Below are 22,268 nucleotides of genomic sequence, written 5' to 3'. Positions count from 1 at the left end.
TTTGTTCTGGGCATAGGGAGGGCACCTCTCACATGCTTCAGAGTAAGTTCCTTTCTGCACAGACCATTTCTCAGATTCCTTTGGCTTAAGATATCTAACATGCCAACATGCCATATTTGCGGTAGCCTGTTCTGAACATCATCAACATACACACATACTCTGTAGACACTTGTGCACATGTGCAGCAGGAGACATGTTCAGAAATGTCAGTAACAGCAATGTTTACATAGCAAAGAAATCGATAACAACTTAAGTGTGTCCATCAAAAGAAGATTAGATAAATTGGAGAATATTCACACAGTGGAATATTATTTAGCAGTGAAAATAAATGAATCACTATACACAAAACACTCAACTCTATACCAATATACACTATACACAATACTGGATGATTTTCATGTGCATAATATTAGTTTTTTTTTAAAAAGCAAGTCACAAAATGCTACATATAGTATGATAACATTGAATACAGCTAAAAATAAGCAAAGTTAAGTACATTATTTACTTTCATATATAGTAATTCTTTTTTTAAAAGCAATGTAATGCTGAATATTATTGCTGTCGAAGAGAACTAGGAGAGTGAGGAGAACAGGTAGCTTCAACGCTATGGGTAATTTGCTGGTTATTAGTGGGGAGGTGGGCTTATGACGATTTCTTGCATTATTATTTTAATAAATTTAAGTTATAAATTATTTTTGTGTGAGTCAAATAATTACATACAAATGATTACTAGAGAATTAGAGCATTAGATTTTAGCTGGATTGACTGTAGTTAGCTGATCTCTCATGGCAAATCTCAAGCCAAGAGAAAGTCATCAAAGCAAAGGAAAGCTGGCAGAAAAAAAAAAGAAAGAAAAGAAAGAAATCAGATCATAAGCAATCGTTTAACTGTGTAGACCTGACAACATTCAATTTTTTTTAAGTATATTAGTGTCTTTTTCACCATCTAAATCCAATTTTCTTAAGTAGTTATAATCTAAAACCAGACCATGGGACAATCAAAACCAGGCTGTATTCTGTTTCCAGGAGTGCAGGGTATCATTCTTAAAAGTAAGTCATCCCTTGAGCCACTGAAAATATTTACATGGCTCTTTGCAGCACCCTAAGATAGTATTCTTCTTCTGTTCTTACATGTTCTACAACAATAAACAGATGGTTACAAGAGAGTGTGGTAACTGCTATGATAGGGAAGTTGACAACGTGCTGGGAGCATACAGCTACAACACGACACAGAGGGAAGCCGCCCAAGGCTTTCCAGAGAAGACGGCATCTGACTTGGAGTTCGAAGGACATATAAGAGTTGTCAAATGAATAAAAGAGTGATGAACTATTCAGGAAAATGAAGTCATTCATTCCTAAAAAAACTACCAAGTATACTTTTTTCACAGTTTAAGAGATTTTCAGAAGTAATTCCTGGTATTCCAGATTTTTGCCTTGTGTGGTAACTTTGGAACCTAATTCCCTCATTAAATTCAATTCTAAAGTAAACTAAAACACTGCTCTTGAATTCCAAGCTAGGTATTTAGCTCTTAGCAGTTTCTTCTCTAAATTCACTTTCAACTGCCATATTAGTTTTAAAAGTCATGGAAAGACACTCTTTGAAGAGACATACATGAAAGATCATCTAATCCATTTCCTTTATCTTAATATATTCTAATTCTAATAAATCTGGAATCCCATGTGAATCAGTCTCAGAATAGTGGCATATTTTAAAAGCTCAGTTAACAATCAAAAGTAAACTTTTTAAATCCCATTTTTACTTACTTATCTCATAAACCATTGTAACTGATTCACTGAGTGACCTGGACTCATTCAAAGATGAAAGGAACCGTATTTTTCTTACCGCTCCCCATTAGTCCAGCTTCATGGACTCATTTTTCCCGCTTCTGGATGGAATTCCAGACAGGTCCCACAGCTTTTCCAGTCACTATTACATATTAAATAAGTGGAAGCTTAGTTTTTGGCATTTTAAAAAATATGGCCTAACATAAAAATCAAGTAAGTCTGTCCAGGCCAGTGTAAAAATCAAAACTCCATTTAGAACTTCTCCCCTCCCCCAGATCACATCTGAGCCTGATTTGGAAGCCCAAAGGATGAAGGAAGCAATGTAGTAAGCCTTCCCTGCTTCCTCTCCCATATGTTGCTCCCTCCAGGGTCAGAGCATAAAGCCAAAGAAGAGATAAGAGGGCAGAAGATTCACAGGACTGCTCCAGTCGGGATCTGGGATTGGCGCCTTATATCCAGTGCTAATCGTTTTTCTCGTGGAGGGAAACGAGGAGATGTGTGCAGGCACCTCACAGACCCTCTTCACTAGGGACCTCAGAAAACAAGTCTACACTCCCATGGGCACAGCAGTGCCTCTCCTCCAGCTACTGTCTGCAGCCATCCATTCCATTCCCAGTGTTCACCTTCTCTTCTTTGGGTCACACTGTCCAATGATCTTGGGCAGGATAGTTTTTAAGAAGTCTGTATTAATATTCATGGGCTCCACATCTGTCCCCAAGAAACCTTGCCTTTGCCCCACCACTGGTGGAAGCACAGCCTTCAGTCCTCTACGGTCAGAAAGGGCCAGCTCCAGCTTCTCACCCCTTGACCTTTCAGGCACGAGTCAAATATCAACTTTGGAGTCCTTCACATCCTAAAGGACAGAGACAAACCTTCTACTGGGTTTAAAGTAAAAAGGAAGTATCTCGCACCCCATTACCTTCGCTGGGGGTGTGGTTGGTCAAGGAGAACAATTCAAGACACTGACAACTTTCTCCAGTAAATCCTCTCTCTCAGCCTCTTCAGCCTCGCCCTCTTACATGGATGCAACATAGGTGATGAATAAGAAAATCCAGCGTGGACTACTCCCTCTGCAAGTAGCACGTAGGTTGCAAGCACCTTACTTTAGAATGTGAGTCCCCAGCCATGTTCTCGGCCTTTTGGCCTGAAACTCCAAGGCAAGAGGAAGACATGGTGTTGACAACTTGTCTCACCACAAACTCACAATCCACAGCTTTGTTTATTCAAATTCTTGTTCTCTTACCCTCTTCCTGATACTCCACAGCTGTTCCAATACCATATCACCTTCAAAATAGCCCCCAAAAGAATTCTTTATCCATCAGATGCAGATCTAAATTTCCTTTTTCTTCCTTTACCTTGCCCTTAGCCCTTTTCCAAATAGCTAAAAAAAAAAAAAAAAAAAAATCTTTTGGAAGGTGAAGAAGAAATAAAAGGACCTGCCAATTACAGGATTCAGTCCTCATCAGCTAGGATGGCACAAGGAAGTTGATTCAACAGTGTCAGGTTAATGGTTTGTCCCTTACACTTACGAGTAATCAGATCTACGGAGGTAAAATAACTTGTTCAGCTTCACATAACTAATTAGGGGCAGAGATGTCAATGCAACCTTCTCAGGACTAAGAAATTTTCTAGTCAGTAAAATAAATTATGTCACATCTTATCAAGGATTTAGCAAACAATTTAAATAATTTAGAAGGTTTTAAGCACATTAATCTATTGCTGGTTTAGGAGCCATGTTTTTAAATGACAGCTCTGTGGTTTCTTGAATGAGTAAGATGTTTACAGTGAATTATCCTATCACTTCTAATGAGACAAATTCCCGGCCTCCTAATCATACAGGTTGCGTGGACATGTCAATCTTTGTACATAGGCAGCAAAAAAATTTAAAAAGTTAGAGGCACTAATGAGCATAATACCTCTTAGGACTTCGAATTCCTGTCTTTCACTGGAAGCACATCTTCCACTGTAATTAGATCCCCCAGTCAGAAAAGGAGAATTTCCATACAGGCTTATTCCCTTTTTGGAAAGAAAATTACTGCCTACTGTGTGTCTAGCCTTGTGGTAGACAGGGTGAGAGATATAAAGACGAATAAAAATATACCCTGCCTTCCAAAAACTGACAGTTTTATTTTTTAAAAAATCAATATATATTACAAGTATAAAAGTGAAAGTGCCAGGATAAAATGATACGGATTGAGAAAAGAGTTCTCAATAAACATTTTTTTGAATGAGTGAATGACCACTCTCTGGAGGAGGTGGCATTTGAAATGACATTTGAAAATGGGAAGAATGTGAACACGCAGAGACTGAGAAAGGACCTTAAATAAGAGGGACTAGCATAAGTACAGGTAGGTGGGAAGGCACAGAGAACAGGAACTGTGGCTACAATTTATGCCTGGCACTTCATTTACCACCTTACAAATATTATCTAATTCCACTCTCACAGTGATGATGGTATTATCCTAATTCCACAGATGATAATAAGAGCTAACATTTATCAAATGCTTTTTGTGTGTCAGGTATGTTCTTGGGCCTTTTATGTATGTACAGTTCCATTTCATCTTCTTAACAAACCTACGACATGAATACTACGATGACTCCATTTTCCAGGAAAGACAGTAAGGACCGGAGAGATGAGGTATCTTGCCTAAGGTCATGCAGCCAGTAATGATGAAGCCTGCTTTCAACTCCGGGTCAGTTCAATTCCAGTGCCTCTGCTCTGAATTTCTGTTAGGCTCCTTCTCTAGAAAATAACAAGTTCAGTTTGGTCTGAACAAAGGGTATGAGAAAAGGAATAGTAGGAAGCAAAGTATTAAAAGTAAAACAGGGCTTAAATGTTTGGCTATGTTTGAGTTTTATTCTGTGGACAATAGGAAGTTACTGAAGCCTAGTTGTAGGTTCTGGGCTTCAAAAACCATTTACAACAAGATTGCATATTGCTTTTTATTCTAGATGGTAAAGAACTCAGAACCGTGCTTCTTCATACATACTTTTGCCACATGTGGGAAAACAGACTCTGCCACAAATAACCTCCCCCAAACTCCACATATTGGTCAGGGAGGGGAGTGTGGCCTGTGAGCTCCTCCTTCAAAGATCAAAACCAGTGCCCACGAGCCAAATCCTGGACACAAAATTGTTCCATGTGGCCCATACCTTGTTTTAAACGTTGGAGATTTTCACTTAAATTTTTGAATTTTAGTCTTTTATTAAAAATTCAGCAAATCAGAACCTTTTGTAGTTAGTTCATGAGCGTGATGATTGGGTGTCATGGGCTTGTGTGATATGTGCCTCCCTCAAGCCTTGTTATAACTTCAGCACATTATCTGTCTGATGTTAAAAAAAAAAATCTCACAATGCCATATTACATGGCAGCATTTAGCCGGGGCCAAGCAGAACCTGCCTGCTTTAGACAGGTCATGCTCTCCAGCTTACCACCATCCCTAAAACTCTCTCTGTTCATATTTATCCTCCTTTCTTTGATCTTTTTTTTAGCTTTTTATGATTACAAAATATTTTGAACATACAAAAAGAAATCACATAAAATAAGAAAATAGACACACATCTACCCGATATACCACTCAATGTAAGACACTTTTTCATCCTTGCTTAATATCACTTTTTTTATTTAAAGAAATAAAATGTTTGGAATTTTTAAATATTTCTGGTGGGAGTGAAAACTGCTACAAGTACTTTGGAGAGCAATTTGACCATACCTAATAAAGATCAAGATCTTCCAACACAGCCATAGGTAGAGATATCTACTCTTGAAAACCTCTCATACGTATGCATGAGATGCATGACTCTCTATTCACTCACAGTCAGCCCACTTCACTCATTTATACTATCTGCCTGGCCTGTAGGTATTTGCAACATCTAAGTTTAGATGATGGGGCTGGGGGTGGGGAGGAATTTACATTTTATTAAATTCAGCAGAAAAAAAATGTTATTTGTTAAAATAGACATTCCAAGACTTAAGCCCAAGGAAATGAGATTTGGGATTATTTCCTACAGGTTTAACATGAAAGAGTCCCAAAATCAATAATCCCTGGACTACTAAATCTACATGCTTTTAACCAGTTTTTGGTGGTAGGCTCATGAACATTTTATTTTTAAAGGATTCAGTGGTCAAATAAATTTGGGGGGAAAAAAACCTATTAAATTAGATGAATGAATGGATTTTTTTTTCCCCTGCAGGACTAAGCAGAGCCTTTTTATGAAAATGAGCATTGTGACTCCTCAAAAGAGAGATAAACTATGCATCTTTTCTCCATGGATCACAATCTGGAAAACAGTTTACTAGGCCTTTATTTTGCCTTTTAAGACTTGGTAAAATGTGAGCCAACTTACGTGTGTAGAACAACCACATACTTTGTGAGAGTGTTCTATCCACATGTTTTTTATGGAATAACTATGATCTCTTCTGTATTAGTTTTCTATTGCCATCAAAACGAATTACCACAAACCTAACATCATAAAACAACACCCACATAATATCTCAGAGCTTCTGTGGGTTAGAAGTCAAGGTACATTATGAATTAACTAATTCTCCGCTTAGAATTTCACAGGCAAAAGCAAAGGCCTTCCATCCTTTCTAGAGTTTCTGGGGATGAATCCATTTACAAGTTCATTCAGGTGGTTGGCAGAATTCAGTTCCATGAGATCTCCATTTCCTTCTTTCAGGCTGTCAGTATGGGACATCCTAAATTTTTATGGTGCAATATTATTTCCCTCTGCTTGTTACCTAATCTATTTCCCTAATTATCTACAACCGTGTGGACCTGGGACCAGCAACATCAGCATCACCGGGGAACTTGTTAGAAATGCAGATTCGTAGCCAGCTCCCCAAACCTACTGAATCAGAAACTCACAGGTAAGGGATGGGCCCCAGCCATGTGTATGCCAGTATTTGGGAAGCACTAACTTCATAGATGATATATCTTTAAAATATATTTTTCCTAAGTGTTATAGGCTGAACTGTGTCTCCCCCAAATTCCTATGTTGAAGCCCCAATCCCCCAGTACCTCAGAATGTGACTGCATTTGGAGAAGTGATGGGTTAGGAAGGACTCCAATCCAATCTAACTCGTGTCTTTGTAAGGAAAGGACCAACAAGCCAAGGAGAGAGGCCTCTTAAATCAACCCTGCTGACACTCAGAGCTGTGAGAAAATGAATTCCTGTTGTTTAAACCATCCAGTCTACGGGATTTTGTTATGTCAACCCTAACAGAATACATTAAGTGAAATATATTATTTTGAACTATCCACGTCAACTCTATCCTCCATGTTTGGATGATTTTTATCCTATTCTGCACTTGACCTTAGCTAAGAAGCAATGATCTATACCATTCTGGTTTCTCATCTTCATTTGGACCCCTTTTCAATGCAGGCCCAACTAACTGCTCTATCTTCAGTACCCAGCTCTGTCCTGCCCTCTGTGCCTTTTCAGTCCTGTCTTGCCTGCAAATATCCATTGAATCTGCACCTTCTCTGCTCCTCTGTCACTGGGCTGGCTCATCATGAATTACGGATATTAGTAGTCAGCCTCTGTCTTTCTCAGTTGTGGGCCCTTTAAGAAAGACACTCTGCTTTCTACCTGACCCACATTAGCTGTGTGTTGGGTGGGGAAAAAAAATTCTAGATTTGAAAGCAAAATTTAAAAAAAAAAAAAAATAGTGTGCTATGACATTCCAAAAGCAAAGCTAGTGAAAACTTTTCATAATAAGGGAAATAGTAGAGAAAACTTTACATAACAGAGAACATGGATATGAATTCAGGGATTTCTCAAATTAGATTTCACTGTGAACCACGCAAATAACTGAACTTTGCATCTGCTGAGGAGCACACACAGCTGACGAATTTATTGACACGAACTGAACAGCTAAGCTAGTAAGGTGAGGACATGCTGTGAATTCCATGAGAAAGTGTACACTTCCATGGTACTGAAATGTCAAGTATAATTGAACAACTTACTGCAGTTTCTCTTAAGCTCAATTTTTAAGTTAATATTAGTTCTAAAATACAAAAAGATAAATATACACAAAATTAAAAAGGAGATGGGCAAAATAAACTATTCCTTCAAAGGGTGAAATTATAAAAATGAGACTTACTAAAAGGTTACAGCTGAAATTATTTAACAGGACACAGCTCTGCGGCAGCATCAGGGGAGGGGATTTCTAAACGTTCTCCCTTCAAACACAAAAGGATCTTAGCACCTGGAAACCCCCTCAAGATTCGCTATTTTTATACTACTTCAGGCATGTAAGTAAGCTTAGTGCATTGTTTACTTTATGTTGCATTCATTCTACCATTGGCTTCTGGGAAAAGTAAGGTTAAACATTTTCTGTATAGAAAAGAAAACTATTTTCTATATACTCATGGGCCTTGTACTCAGTATATGAAAACTGGATGTATACTGATATGAACTTATAAAACCATCACTGATGAAAAAGAACAGCAAACATCTACCAGGAATAGTAATAGTATTTGCTATCTAGAAAGTTGCTCATGGACGTACATGGAAGGTACTACCCTGTCATTTCTGGAGTTTCTTTCATTCACTTTCATCTATTTTATGCATTCATGCAACAAACATTACTGTGCACCTACTATGTACCAGCCTCTGAGCAGTCTCTGCACTCAAGAAGTTCCAATCAAGCAGGTGAAACAGGTAAGTAAACAGCTGATAGTCTGATGGACCAGGACCTTTAATCAGGCATGAAGCAAATATTATGAAGCATGAGATATTAAATATTCACAAAAGTGTAACCTTAAGTTAGGTGTAAGGAACATTTCTGCTTCCCTAGAGCTTTCCACCTGAGGTAGAGACTACACTGGAAACAGTTCAGAGCTGAGAACAAAGAGAAATAGATGATTCACCCTCTAAAGTCAAAGAAAAGCAGCATAAGTAAAATTATATATTAATAAAGTTTTCAAAGTAGTAACATTCCAAAGGCAAAACATTGCCCCTCTTCCAACTCTGCCATCTGCATAGAGTTTATGAGTTCTCAAAGATCACTTACCCAGCCTGGCCCTGGGTTTTTCTTTTGGGGTGTGGGTTTTTCTTTTCCCCCTACCCCTAAACTTCAGTCACAACCTGCAGATGGACCTCATTCTGTCAGAATATGGAGGAAAAGTCTAGATGTGTAGCTGAGAGCTGGAATGCCCAGGGTAGTCTGCAAAGGTTGTCTGAAACCCCACTGCTTAGCCTACAGGGATGCCTAAGTACTCCCTGAGTTAAAAACAAAAACAAAAACAAAAACAAAAACAAAAACAAAAACAAAAACACGACTGAAGGCAAGTGGGGCTTAAGCCATCTGTCAGTATACTATAAGGACTGCCCTTGAACTAGGAAGACTCCAGTTACAAGACTTACCACCAAGAGGACAAAGAGTGGCTGCAGCTGGAAAGAATCATCCATATTGGAGAACTAGCTAAGAGGAAGCCAGTGGTGCAGATTCCCCAAAAGAACTAGCAAGTAGGATGATGAGAGAGCCAGCATTTACCTGCCAGGGGCACTGAGGGAGCCAACAGGCACCTGGCATTAGGTGGAGAAACAACAGTGACCAACAGAAGAGGGGATCACAAACGCCATCGCCAAATTATGATCTTTCCCAGGAAAAGACATTAACACACACACACACCTGCAGCTTCTGCAGCTGTGTGGACAGAGTGAGCTGGGAGGGGAGAGGGGGATGAGTTCAGACATGAGCCTTTCTTTGGTCAGTGGGACTCTGCAGCTGTGTGGGAGCTCTGCCCGAATCCTGGGAAAGGGGCTTTGAAATGGACGCTCATAGACAGTATGTCAAGTTGACTGAAATGAAACTGCATTAAACTGGAAATGACTGAAAAGGGGAAGTGGGGAGATTCTGAGACAGGAAAATAAAAGTGATAACTATTCCACGTTTCAACATCAGGGCATTAAAACCCTTAGGGCATATTTACTGTAAATATCATAATTTTTAAAAACTTAAATTTGTTTATCACATTTGAGTTTTCAAGGAAATTTAACACATTTCTATTTCACTCTATCATCTCAATAAGTGTGTGGTGTAGGAAGAGCAACTGAACTCATCCCTATTTGACTGATGTGAAGACTGAAGTTCACCAATGTCACATAGATAATATATTGCAGAAATATATTGAGACTAGAACCCAGTTTTGCTTTAAATAGATAAGATTCTAAACAGATAAACTGGCTTTAAGTGGGTAGTGCTGAACACATGGCCTGGAATTTTTGAAAAACTGATACTGGCAGTAGAATTCGTAAAGCTTACCATAATTATCTTTAAGTAATGGGCTCTACTTATAAGTTCTGCCATCCACTGGTGCCTGTATACTTACTAACAATGTTTTATGTCCTGTATACTAGCAGGAAACTATGTTTAAATGTTAGAAAATGGTACAAAACATGCTGATTAACTGTGACAGAAACTGACCAGAGGCAAATTTTCTCTCTCAAAAAAAAAAAAATCATTAAATCCATAGCATCTCTGCAAATTATCATGATTTAAAAATCAGACACTAACCAAAGAAATTACAATAACTTCCCAAGTTTGAATTTATCCCTTTTGAGAAGGGAAGTAGTTGAAACTACTTGTAAGAATATCCTTCAGGAACCCTGAAATTTAGCAAGAAAATTTCCTCCTTCAAGGTCACTGCTAAATACACATCCCACTAATTAGTACTTTAACCTCACATTTTCAAATATTATCTCAGTTTGACCTGACTTATACTTGACTTAGCTTGTTAGTTATGGCCAATAGATAAATCAATGAAAAGTGAATCATTCTAAGTGCTCCTTAATTCTTTGATGAATGAATGAATGAATATTATGAGGCTTTTTACATGTGAAGGGCTCTGCCATCTTTTGTTAACCTGGGAAGACTGAATTTGTGATCTTGTTGTCTATGATTATTAACCAGCTATATCTGTTACAAAGTCATTAGGACCATAGACAGCAGAAATAAGGCACAATCTTATCAGATAGGTCAGAGAGGCCAGGAACCACTACACACTAGTTAATCTCTGAAGCATGAAATAGAAGTTTCACCTGGGGAAGTAGGCCAAAAAGGTATAACCTTGACTGATCATGTATGAAACGGGTGAAGTTACAAGCTCTCCTTGAGAATCAATTCTACCAGTATGTGCAATTTGGCAAAAAGGAAACTTCTCCATTCTAGCTGTTAGCAGGAGAAGCAGTATTAGAAACCAAGAGGTCTACTATATAGATTTTCTCCTAAGAAGGCCTTAGTGCTTAAAAAAAAAAAAAAAAAAAAAAGACAAACTTGGAGATCATCATTCTCTAACAAAATATAAAGTGATTATATCCAGACTGAACTAATCCTTGTTAAAAATCCCTTCTGAGCAGAGGTTGCTTACTTTATATCTGTTCTGGGAACCAAAATTTGGACCATAATAGTCATATAGGACTGACACAGTTCAGCTTTCTAGCTAGTAACTCAGAACTTCAGGAGCATCATAGTAAAATTGGGTGAGAGTGGCCAATCCTTACTCTGGAATAAAAAGTTTATATATATAGTGGGGAGGGTATAGCTCAAGTGGTAGAGTGCATGCTTAGCATGCACAGGGTCCTAGGTCCAATCTCCAATATCTCCATTAAAAATAATATATATATAATATTTTAATAATACAATATATAATAATTTTTAAATAATAATGTATAGCTATATATAAATTCCATCAATGTGAGCACAATTGTATCAACTATAACTACTATTCATTAAGGTTCTAGTGTTAACTTATATTTGTTGTTGTTAATTTACAATTGATTTACCAACAGCCTTTTATCCACTTTTCCTTTCTAATGGAATCTTGAAATTTTTTTTGTCATTCTCCAAGTGACCATGTGCTGCAGGAAAAGCTTCATCACCTCCTGAATGAGTGTTGATTTGTCTAAAGGTAACTCTGTTGCTTTGCCAGTAGTTGGCTTAGATATGAGTAAATGACACCATCCGAGCCAAGGAAACATGAAGTAGAGGCTGCTGAGTGTTCCTGAGAATGCTTCTGTCATTATTACTGACTATGAATCTGGGTAAATATATCTCTTGCTCTGTTAATGTTGTACTTTGTCTTATGACTTGCTTTGGCCGACAGAACGCTAGCAGATGTGACAGGAGAAGAAACTTAAATGTGTTTTTACAGTTTGGTTTGCCTCTTGAACTCCTGTGATCACCATAAGAAGAGCATGCCTCAGGTAACCATTGGGTAGGAGAATGTGTCATGTGAAGCACACTTGAATCTGACCAGAAGCCTGGAGCCAAGTCCAGCCAACCTTTAGCCTGAAGTAGAGCTGTCCCAGTTAACCCACTGAACTGTGAGCAAGAAAAATGAATGATTGTTTTTGTAAGTCATTGAAATTTGGGGTGGATTGCTACACAGAATTGTTGTGGCAATTGCTAATACAATTAGTGATTGGGTGGCAATTTCACACTGTTCAGGCAGAGCTTTTTGGAGGAGATGATGTATAAGCTAAATGCTGAATGATAAGCATCAATGCTGCTTAGAGATCAGGGAGATGGTCAGCGCAAGTGGAGTACTGTTTAGCTAGTGCAAAGAGCCTAAGGAAGGACCAGGACTAGCATGTAAAAAAGAAACAGAAAAACCCACTTAATTAAAAAGTAGTGGGCAAGGGGTAAAATGGCGTGAGTTATCGTTGGTGAAGTTAGGCAGTCTCCAGAATATGTAAGCTAGGGTAAGGTGGTAGGGTTTTATTCTAGCAATGAGGAGCGGCTGGAGGATTTTCAACAGAGTAGGGATGTGGTAGAGTTTTTTGTTTTCAAAAAATATCACTCCGGGTATTGTGAGGAGTGGATAGTAAGGGGTCCAGAGTGGAAGAGGGGAGACCAGTTAGAAGCTTACTGCAGTAGCCTAGGCAGAAGACGGTAGTAGTCTGGAGTGGGGGGGGGGATGGTAGCACAAGCAGAGAGAATAAGATTGACTAAGGATATACTCTGGAGGTAAAATAGGCAGGTCTTGTTAAAGAATGGATGTGAAGGAAGAGGTCAGAAGAATCTAAGATAACTCCTAGATTTTTGGCTTATGCAAGGTGGTTGGTGGTGCCATTTACTGACATAGGGAGGCCTGGGAGAAGAGCAGGACTGGTGGATGGACTGAGTGGGGAGGGGAATCAAAAGGGTTTGGTTTTGTCCTGCTCAGTTTATCTTCCTAAATAACCAGGCAGAGGTGTCAAGCAGGCAGTTGAATATACGAATTAAACATATGAATCTAAGGATCCAGGAAAAGGTAAGCATTGAAAATCTAATTTGGTACACGTGAAGGTTCAGTGCGGGAAGCGGGTGGGAAGGGATAAATTGTGAGTTCAAGATTTGAAGATACTAACTACTGTATATAAAATAGATAAACACGAGTTTCTTCTGTATTGCACAGGGAACTATATTCAATATCTTGTAGTAAACTATAATGAAAAAGAATATGAAAACGAACTGTGTATGTGTATGTATGACTGAAACATTATGCTGTATACCAGAAATTGACACAACGTTGTAAACTGACTACTTCAATAAAAAAAAAAAATGGCCAGGTATTTGTAGTATAGATATGGGACAGCAAAAAAACAAATTTCAAGTGTTCTATGGTAAAACCACTGAAATACTTTCTCTTGAATGAGTGCTCTGACAATGTTTTCTATATCCTTTTTTATTTAGTGTCCAAGAGGCCAGTATAAAGCATGACATGAAGTCATAATTTGAGTTTTTCTTTAAAAATTCTAGCAAATAATAAGTGCACTCTAATCCTGTATTATAAAATTAGTGAGCAAAGAATTTTGTCTACAACAAATAAAATCACTGACAATTGGGGGGAGGGAAAAAAATCAATGGCAATAATCCCTTGTTAAATACAAAGTGCAAGGAATATATCACGTGAATAACAATTACATGTCTGTGTGATACTTTACATGCCTAGAATTTAGATAGTTCAGTTTTAGAGAGAAAATTATAATCCAGAATCTTTCAGTATTATTTTTTGCATGGACCAAAGGGCTGTTTGCTAGATTTATTTAGTGCTTTACTCTGACACATTTAAGAGGCTACAGAGTAAATGTTAAACATGGGGACAACTAGTAAATGACAACTAATAAAATGAGAAAACAGAAGATAGAGGACACAGAAGAGTGACTTAAGGAACAAGTAAAAGTATAAAGAATAAGTGATAGCAAAATCAGACCGCAGGCAAAAGGTACAAGGCCTATCAAGACACTGTATAGTACAGTGCATCTGGGCAGGAGGGGGAGTAGGGCAAGGGTGGGGGTGGGGCATTGATGTGCTTGTTGAGACTTTGTGCAATATCCCAACATTTGATCTCAACTCTCCCTCCTCCTACCACCTCTCTCTCTCTCTCTCTCTGTCTTTCTGTCTGTCTCTTTCTCTCTCACACACAGCCTTAATATCATCTCAATATTTTTTCAAGTTAGCATTAACAGTTACATTCTAAAATTCAATTTATTAACTACTGTTTCTCTGTTTTTAGCAATTCCTCACAATAGCAAAACTTAGGGGAGGGGCACTCATTGAGGTCATTTTTTTTTAAGCTGAAATTTCATGTACCTTTTGTTGTCTGAAACCTGAAAAATTCAACAGCTGCACAAAAGTTTAGATAACTTGTACCCAGGTTTGAAAGATTGTGAAGGATTTATGACCCTCTGCTGAAGAATTTCTCATTATTGGAGATCTTCTGATATAACCCAGGCCTGCAGATCCATCAGTTGCATGCCTCTAAGTCAATCTCTGGTTTTATACAGGAAAGGCAAACCATAATAGGGTTTAGGTCACTGTCTATCTAAATATGCCCTCAGGTTTTTTTTCCATGTGCACATATCATATTAATCAAAAGTGACGATGACTCAGAAGGTTGATATTTAAAAAAACTACTTGCCCTTGGCTTAAGACCTTCCAGCTCTAATGACTGATTTGTAGATAGAAGTGGTTCTGCTATGGATGATTACATTTTTCACAGGGAGACAAGAGAGTCATCTGAGAAGCTCATTCTTTGCAGATTGTATTTCAAAGTGCATTCCATGTAAATTATGGATATATGTAAGTAAGATAAAGTAAGGCAGTAGAAACTACTGCACCTAGTGAAATGTCTGGTCTTAGTATAGAGTGCAGATACTTTCCATTAATTTAGCTTGTTGCTTGGAACAGAAGGTTACAATATCATTTCACTCCATAGATAAAGGGGATTTCATGATGAAATCCTATGTCATTCTAAACAAACAGTCTAATAATGTCTATATTTGAATTTTTCTCTAAACTTAATATTTCATTTTGATTGATTTATTCTGATCAACATACTGATGTACTCTTGATATATCAGAGACTAAGTGTATTTTTCCCGTAGCTGTTTGATAATAATTAATCTTATTATGATTTGCTACATATTCTACAACAATTGTATTACTTCTTCAGTAGCAAAATTGAATAGTTAATTGTTTCACTGACCTTTATTAACTGCTTATTTTCCTCTTTAATTAGATTATTATTCATAGATGGTCTTAAATACATGGATTAAGATTTTCAATGGTATAAGAAAGGTTTAAACTGCTTAAAGAAAGTAAAGATGAGGAAGCAGCCAAGATGGCTGAGTAGAAGGATGCTCTTAGCTCACCCTCTCTCATGAATACACCAAGAGAGACATCCATGGGCTTACTCATTCACTCAGAATGCCTGCTGAACTTTGACAGAACATCACCTTCTTTAAAAGACAAGATTCCTAACACAGTCTGGTAGGAGAAAAAGAAAAAAACAAGCAAAAGGAAATTAGTGCAGGGCCTGTCCCACGGGGAGGGAGTGGCAAAGTAGGAATACCGCTCTTTCGCTCAGATGCCCCCTCTCCAATGGAGAGGACGGTGGTAGTTCTGAGGACAGAGAACATGCAGGACACCAGAGTAGGGCACTGACATTCCCATGGCTAAAGCAGGCACAAAGGCAGCATCAACAAGGAGTACTTGAAGTGCTTCAACCTCGCCTACCATGCATAGCAGCTAAGAAATGGGTCTGGAATCCTCCACTCCAACAAAAGGGGAACAGACCCAGCCCCTGTCAGGGCTGTGACTAGCACAATACAAAAAGGAGGCCCCCCTCAACAACTAGGACAGGCTCTGATCACAACACTGGCCACACCCCCAATCAAAGGGATAACAGCCAACACACACAGAAGAAAGACGTGGCAACCATCCACACTAAAAACAGATCTTGTGACAAAATTAGTAGAGGTGCACAGTCTAAACAGGGACCCATCCTCTTAAAAAAAAAAAAAAAATTCCTTCAAGACCACAGTGACTAACTCCATAATCCATAGTGCCAGAGAGATACAAGTAAAATGAAGAAGCAGAGGAACCACACCCAATTAAAAGAACAAGTGAAGTCCCCTGAAAGAACAATCAATGAAATATACCTCGATAGTCTACTAGATCATGACTTCAAAAAGGGGATGATAAAAGCACTGAAGGAAATAAGAGAGACTATAAATAAATTTGCAGAATACTTTAAAAGGAAATAGAAAGCATAAAGAGGAGCCAATTAAAAACAGAAAATTCAATGGCTGAGGTAAGAGCCAAGCTAAAGGCAAAAGCAGATTAGACAGTGCAGACAGATGAGAAAGTGACTTAGAAGACAAGATAACAGAAATCACCCAATAGAACAACAGACAGAAAAGCAAGTGAAAACTAATGAAAGCAACATAAGGGACCTATGGGATCATATAAAGCATCCCAATCTATGCATAATAGGGGTCCCAGAAGGAGAAGAAAAAGAAAAGGAGATTGAAAAGGTATTTGAAGAAATTATGACTCAAAACTTCCCAAACCTAAAGAAGGAATCAGATATCCAAGTACAGTAAGCACAGAGGGTCCCCAACAAGAGGAATCCAAATAGACCTACACCAAGACATAGTATAAATAAGATAGCCAAAGTTCAAGATAAAGAAATGATTCTAAAGGCAGCAAGAGAAAAACAGAGTTAGTTACAAGAGAACCCCTATAAGGCTTTCAGCTATTTCTCAACACAAACACTGCAGGTCAGAAGGGAGTGGCAAGATATATTCAAAGTCCTGAATGAGAAAAAGCTGCAACCTAGGATACTCTATCCAGCAAGGCTATCCTTTAGAATAGAAGGAGAGATAAATAATTTCACAAATAAGCAAAAACTAAAAGAATTCAGCAATACTAAGAATATGCTACAACAAATATTGAAAGGTCTACTCTAAATAGAAAAGAAGCAGGACACTAGACAAAGGAGAAAACCATAATTGGAAATGCAATAACTACAATGAGTTGCAATAGATTAAACATGAAGAGGACATCAAAATCATTAAAGGTGGGAGAGGGGAGGAAGAAAATACAGATTTTCTTCTCTTTTTTTTTTCTTTTTGTTCTTTTTAGAATGTGTTTGAACTTATATGATTATCAGTTTAAAGCAAACAGATATAGTAATGGGTTAACATACTTGAAAAATAGAGTAATGCCACAAATCAAAAGCATGCAATAGAGTCTCACACACACACACACACACACACAAAAGCAAGAAAATACAAAAGAAAATTATCAAACCACAAACCACAAAAAAAAAGAAAAAGAAAAAGAAAGGAGCAAAGAGAAAATACCAAACCAACTCTAAAACTAAGTTCAAAATGGCAATAAACACACATCTATCAATAATTACTATAAATGTAAATGGATTAAATGCTCCAATCAAAAGACACTGAATGGCAGATTGGATAATAAAACAAGGACCTACAATATACTGGATACAAGAGACCCACTTTACAGTGAAGGACACATATAGATTGAAAGTGAGAGCATGGGAAATGATATTTCATGCAAATGGAAATAACAAGAAAGCAGGAGTAGCAATACTGATTTCAGACAAAATAGACTTCTTTTTTTAAAAGGCCATAAAGAAAGATAAAGAAGAACACTAAATAATGATTAAAGGAGCAATACAAGATGAGGATATTACACTCATTAACATAAATGCATCCAATATAGGAGCACCTAAATATATAAAACAAATACTGACAGATATATAGGGAGAAATTGATGGGAATACAATAATAGTAGGAGACTTTGACACCCCTCTAACATCATTGGACAGGTCTTCCAGACAGATTTAATGTGACCCCTTTCAAGTTACCCAGGACATTTTTCACAGAACTAAAACAAATAATCCTAAAATTAATATGGATTCACAAAAGACCCAGAATTGCCAAAGCAATATTGAAGAAAAAGAACAAAGCTGGCGGAATAACCCTCCCAGACTTTGGACAATACTACAGAGCTACAACAGTCAAAACAGCATGGTATTGTCATAAAAACAGACATATGGATCAATGGAACAGAATAGAGACCCCAGAAATAAACCTACAGACCTATGGTCAATTAATCTTCAACAAAGGAGGCAAGAAATATTAAATGGAGAAAAGACAGTCTCTTCAACAGGTGGTGCTGGGAAAGCTGGACAGCCACATGTAAATCAATGAAATTAGAACACTCCCTCACACCACACACAAAAATAAACTCAAATGGGCTTAAAGACTTAAATACAAGACAAGACACAATAAACCTCCTAGAGGACAACATAGGCAAAACATTCTCTGAAATAGATTGTAGCAATGTCCTCCTAGGGCAGTCTACCCAGGCACTAGAAGTAAAAGCAAAACTAAACAATTGGGACCTAATTAAATCTATAAGCTTTTGCACAGCAAAGTAAATCATAAGCAAAACAAAATGACAACTTATGGAATGGGAGAAAATATTTGCAAATGATGAAACTGACAAGGACTTAATCTCCAGAATATGTAAACAGCTCATACAACTTAATAACAAAAAACAAACAACCCAATCCAAAAATGGACAGAAGACCTAAACAAGCAATTCTCCAATGAAGACATACAAATTGTCAATAGGAGCACAATAAAATGCTCAATATCCCTAGTTATCAGAGAAAAGCAAATCAGAACTACAATGAAGTATCACCTCACACCAGTCAGAACGGCCATCATTCAAAATTCCACAAACAATAAATGCTGGAGAGGGTGTGGAGAGAAGGGAGCCCTCCTACACTATTGGTGGGAATGTAGCTTGGTGCAGCCATTATGGAAAACAGTATGGAGATCCTTCAAAACACTAAAAATAGACTTATCATATGATCCAGCAATCCAACTCCTGGGCATATATCCAAAGGCAACTCTAATTCGAAAAGGTACATGCACTGCAATGTTCACAGCAGCACTATATACAATAGCCAAGACATGGAAGCAATCTAAATGTCCATCAACAGATGACTGGATAGAGAAGTTGTGGTGGAATATTTATACAATGGAATACCACTCAGCCATAAAAAGAATAAAATAATGCCATTTGCAGCAACATGGATGGACATAGAGATCATCATTCGAAGTGAAGTAAGCCAGAAAGAGAAATAAAAATACCATATAATCTCACTCATATATGGAATCTAAAAAAGAAAAAAGGGGGACACTAATGAACTCATTTACAAAACAGAAACAGACTTGCAGACATAGTAAACAATCTAATGGTTACCAGGGGAAAGGGGTTGGGAAGGGATAAATTTGAGAGTTTGAGATTTGCAAATGTTAGCCACTATATATAAAAACAGGTTTAAAAAAATTTCTTCTGTATAGCACACGGAACTATATTCAATATCTTGTAATAATGTTTAATGAAAAAGAATATGAAAACCAATGTACATATGTATATGCATGACTAAGACATTGAGACTACTCCTGTACACCAGAAACTGACATATTATAACTGACTGTACTTCAATAAAAATAAAAATTAATTAATTAATTAATTTAAAAAAGAAAGTAAAGATGGATTTCTGTGATTGCAGAAGGTCATGAAATATATGATTATCTGAGGTAAACATTCATTATACAAAAAAGCTAAACAAAGTAATATAATGATTCAACTATTGTTTCCTTCCATGTTCAGTGTTTCCAGTTGTTCACACTATCTTCTAAGTGAGTGTGGACAAATTATCCTGCAATTCTAATCTGAATAGAAAGAGACTCAATCTCCAATTCTGTACTATCATTTTTCTATTGGAAATAAGAAGAAATAACTAGGATAACTGACATACCCAGTGAAATAAAACTGTTTCATCATTGATTTTCCAGTTCTAAGTGTAAGGAGTTCATATGTTTTCCCTTCTATTTTGATTAGACATTAGTTGTCAGTTTCAATGCAACTTTTGTAATGCTGGCTATTTTGCTTACTTAATTCTTCAAACTAGATTCTTTTTTCCCCTCTTGAATGTTTAGGAACTTATTTGTTTTGTTTTATCAAGAAACCTCTGCTGACAGAGAAATAGGAAGAACTGACCAGAAAATTTAAGGAAAACTTTTTTGTCATGAAATATGAGGAAATACTAGTCCTAGAACCACTGTGCAAACTAATAGGATTGTTTCAATTTTGTGGTTAGTATTATTCTTTTCAAGTAAGAACTACATTACAAGTCTACAGTATTCAAAAATAATAAAATCTCATCTAAATCATATCCTGGTGACAGCCAAAAACAACTAAATGGTGAAATTTAAATACAATGAAATGTTAGTATTTTTCTTTAAAAGGAAGCAATCATACCTGCTAATGGCCCAGACACCATAAAAATGGGTAAAATTCAAGTAAATAACAGAAACAACTAGGGAAAGTTAAAAAAATGTGCTGCTTATACTCACACTATTTTTCTGTTCTTGGATTGTCTCATCTTTTCTCTTTGTGTGTTTGGATTAAACTGTGTCCCCCTCAAAAAGATACATTCAGGTTGTTACCCTCAATACTTGTGAACGTCATCTTATTTGGAAACAGTTATTACAGATGTAATCAAGTTGAGATAAGGTCATACTAGATTAGGGTACACCCTAAATCCAGCGTGACTGGTATATTTGTAAGAAGAGGAGATGACATGTTCACAGGGAAAAAGGCCACATGAAGACAGAGGCAGAGACTGGAGTTAAGCAGCTACCAGCCAAGGAATGCCAGGATTGCTGGAATCCACTGGAAGTTAGGAGAGGCATGGAACAGATTCTCCTGCAGGGTCCCCATAAAAGAATCAACCCTGTTGACATGGTGAGAGGACTTCTGGCCTCCTGAACTACTAGAGAATAAATTTCTGTTTTTAAACCCACCCAATTTGTGATACTTTGCTACTCCAGCCCTAAGACTTTAATATACCATATGTCTGTAGTTCGGTGAAGGCACAGTTCAAACACCAGTTTCTCCAAGGCACTTCCTGACCAGTCCAGTCCACTCCATCATTTCCTTCTCTAAATTACCACGGGAGTACAGGATACAATTTAGAAATAAGTAATATCTACCTGGATAAGAAATACATTACTCGTAGTTCAGGGACAATTTTCCTTCTTTTGCATCACACACATACCCCTATGAACAGCCTCCACCTTGCCTTCTCCAAACACCTACGAGTTGACTGCATACACAATATGAATTAGCAAATACTGTTCTTGTTGACTGCCTGAGATGCACACCAGCAGAGAAGTGGCTGGGAAAAATAAGAAAAAACTGATAAAATAAATCTGCTTTTCCCCCAACAGAGTGAATAAGCAAAAATTATAGTTATTTACTTGCTTGACTAACAATAATCCATAATTCATTAAAGACCACTTTAACCTATGTGGGTGTACACTGAAGTTGGAATTTTTTACTCACTTCATCTAAACATTAACACATTCTTTTGTTATGTATTCAAAATTGCATAGACCACAGACAAAGCAATTCAGGAAGTTCTTAAACTTTAAACATAGTTTTGGAAATCAGGACAAAACCATAAAGAATAAAATTATTGAATAGCTACTCTTTCCCAGTTTATGTTCTAAATGTATTATTTAGGTCCCTCAAAAATCCAATGCAGTAGGTCTTATTGCTATATTCATTTTTTTAAGATGAAAAACTAAGGCACAAGGCAGTTAACTAGCTCCCCTAAGATTACAGAGGTTTCATGTAATAAAACCAGTTGTAAAGGATGCATCTGTACTCAAAATTTACTGAGAGTTGCATTTTTTTTTCTGATTTTAGTGAATAGCACATATGTAAATACAGGATTTCATGGGAAAGTGATTCAATAGAAAACTTAGAGATTGCTCATTATCCCACTTAAACTAATCAGCAATAATAAAATGAATGGAAATAAAGGTACAAAATAAAATCAGACATGCATGAGAGGAATGGGTTTTTATGTTAATTGCTGTACATATAATATATATATAGATATATAGATTCTTTTCCATATTCTTTTTCATTATAGGTTATTACAAGCTATTAAAATATAGTTCCCTGTGTTATACAGTGAGGCCTTGTTGTTTATCTATTTTGTATATAGTAGCTTGTATTTATTCTAATTTATCCTTCCCCATCCCCTTTCTCCTTTGGTAACCATAAACCTGTTTCCTATGTCTGTGAGTCTGC

At 37.2% G+C, this 22,268-nt stretch overlaps 1 non-coding gene across 1 annotated transcript; it reads left to right on the top strand.

Moving 5' to 3' along the window:
* Positions 1–5,010: 5,010 nt before the first annotated feature.
* On the top strand, positions 5,011–5,117 carry LOC116153186 (small nucleolar RNA U13). The gene has a single exon (XR_004136978.1). It is a non-coding gene; the product is annotated as a small nucleolar RNA U13 (small nucleolar RNA).
* The last annotated feature ends 17,151 nt before the right edge of the window (positions 5,118–22,268 follow it).

Source organism: Camelus dromedarius, chromosome 4 (assembly GCF_036321535.1).
Source record: "Camelus dromedarius isolate mCamDro1 chromosome 4, mCamDro1.pat, whole genome shotgun sequence".
NCBI classification, from domain to species: Eukaryota; Metazoa; Chordata; class Mammalia; order Artiodactyla; family Camelidae; genus Camelus; species Camelus dromedarius.
This window is presented reverse-complemented; position numbering and strand designations above follow the sequence as displayed.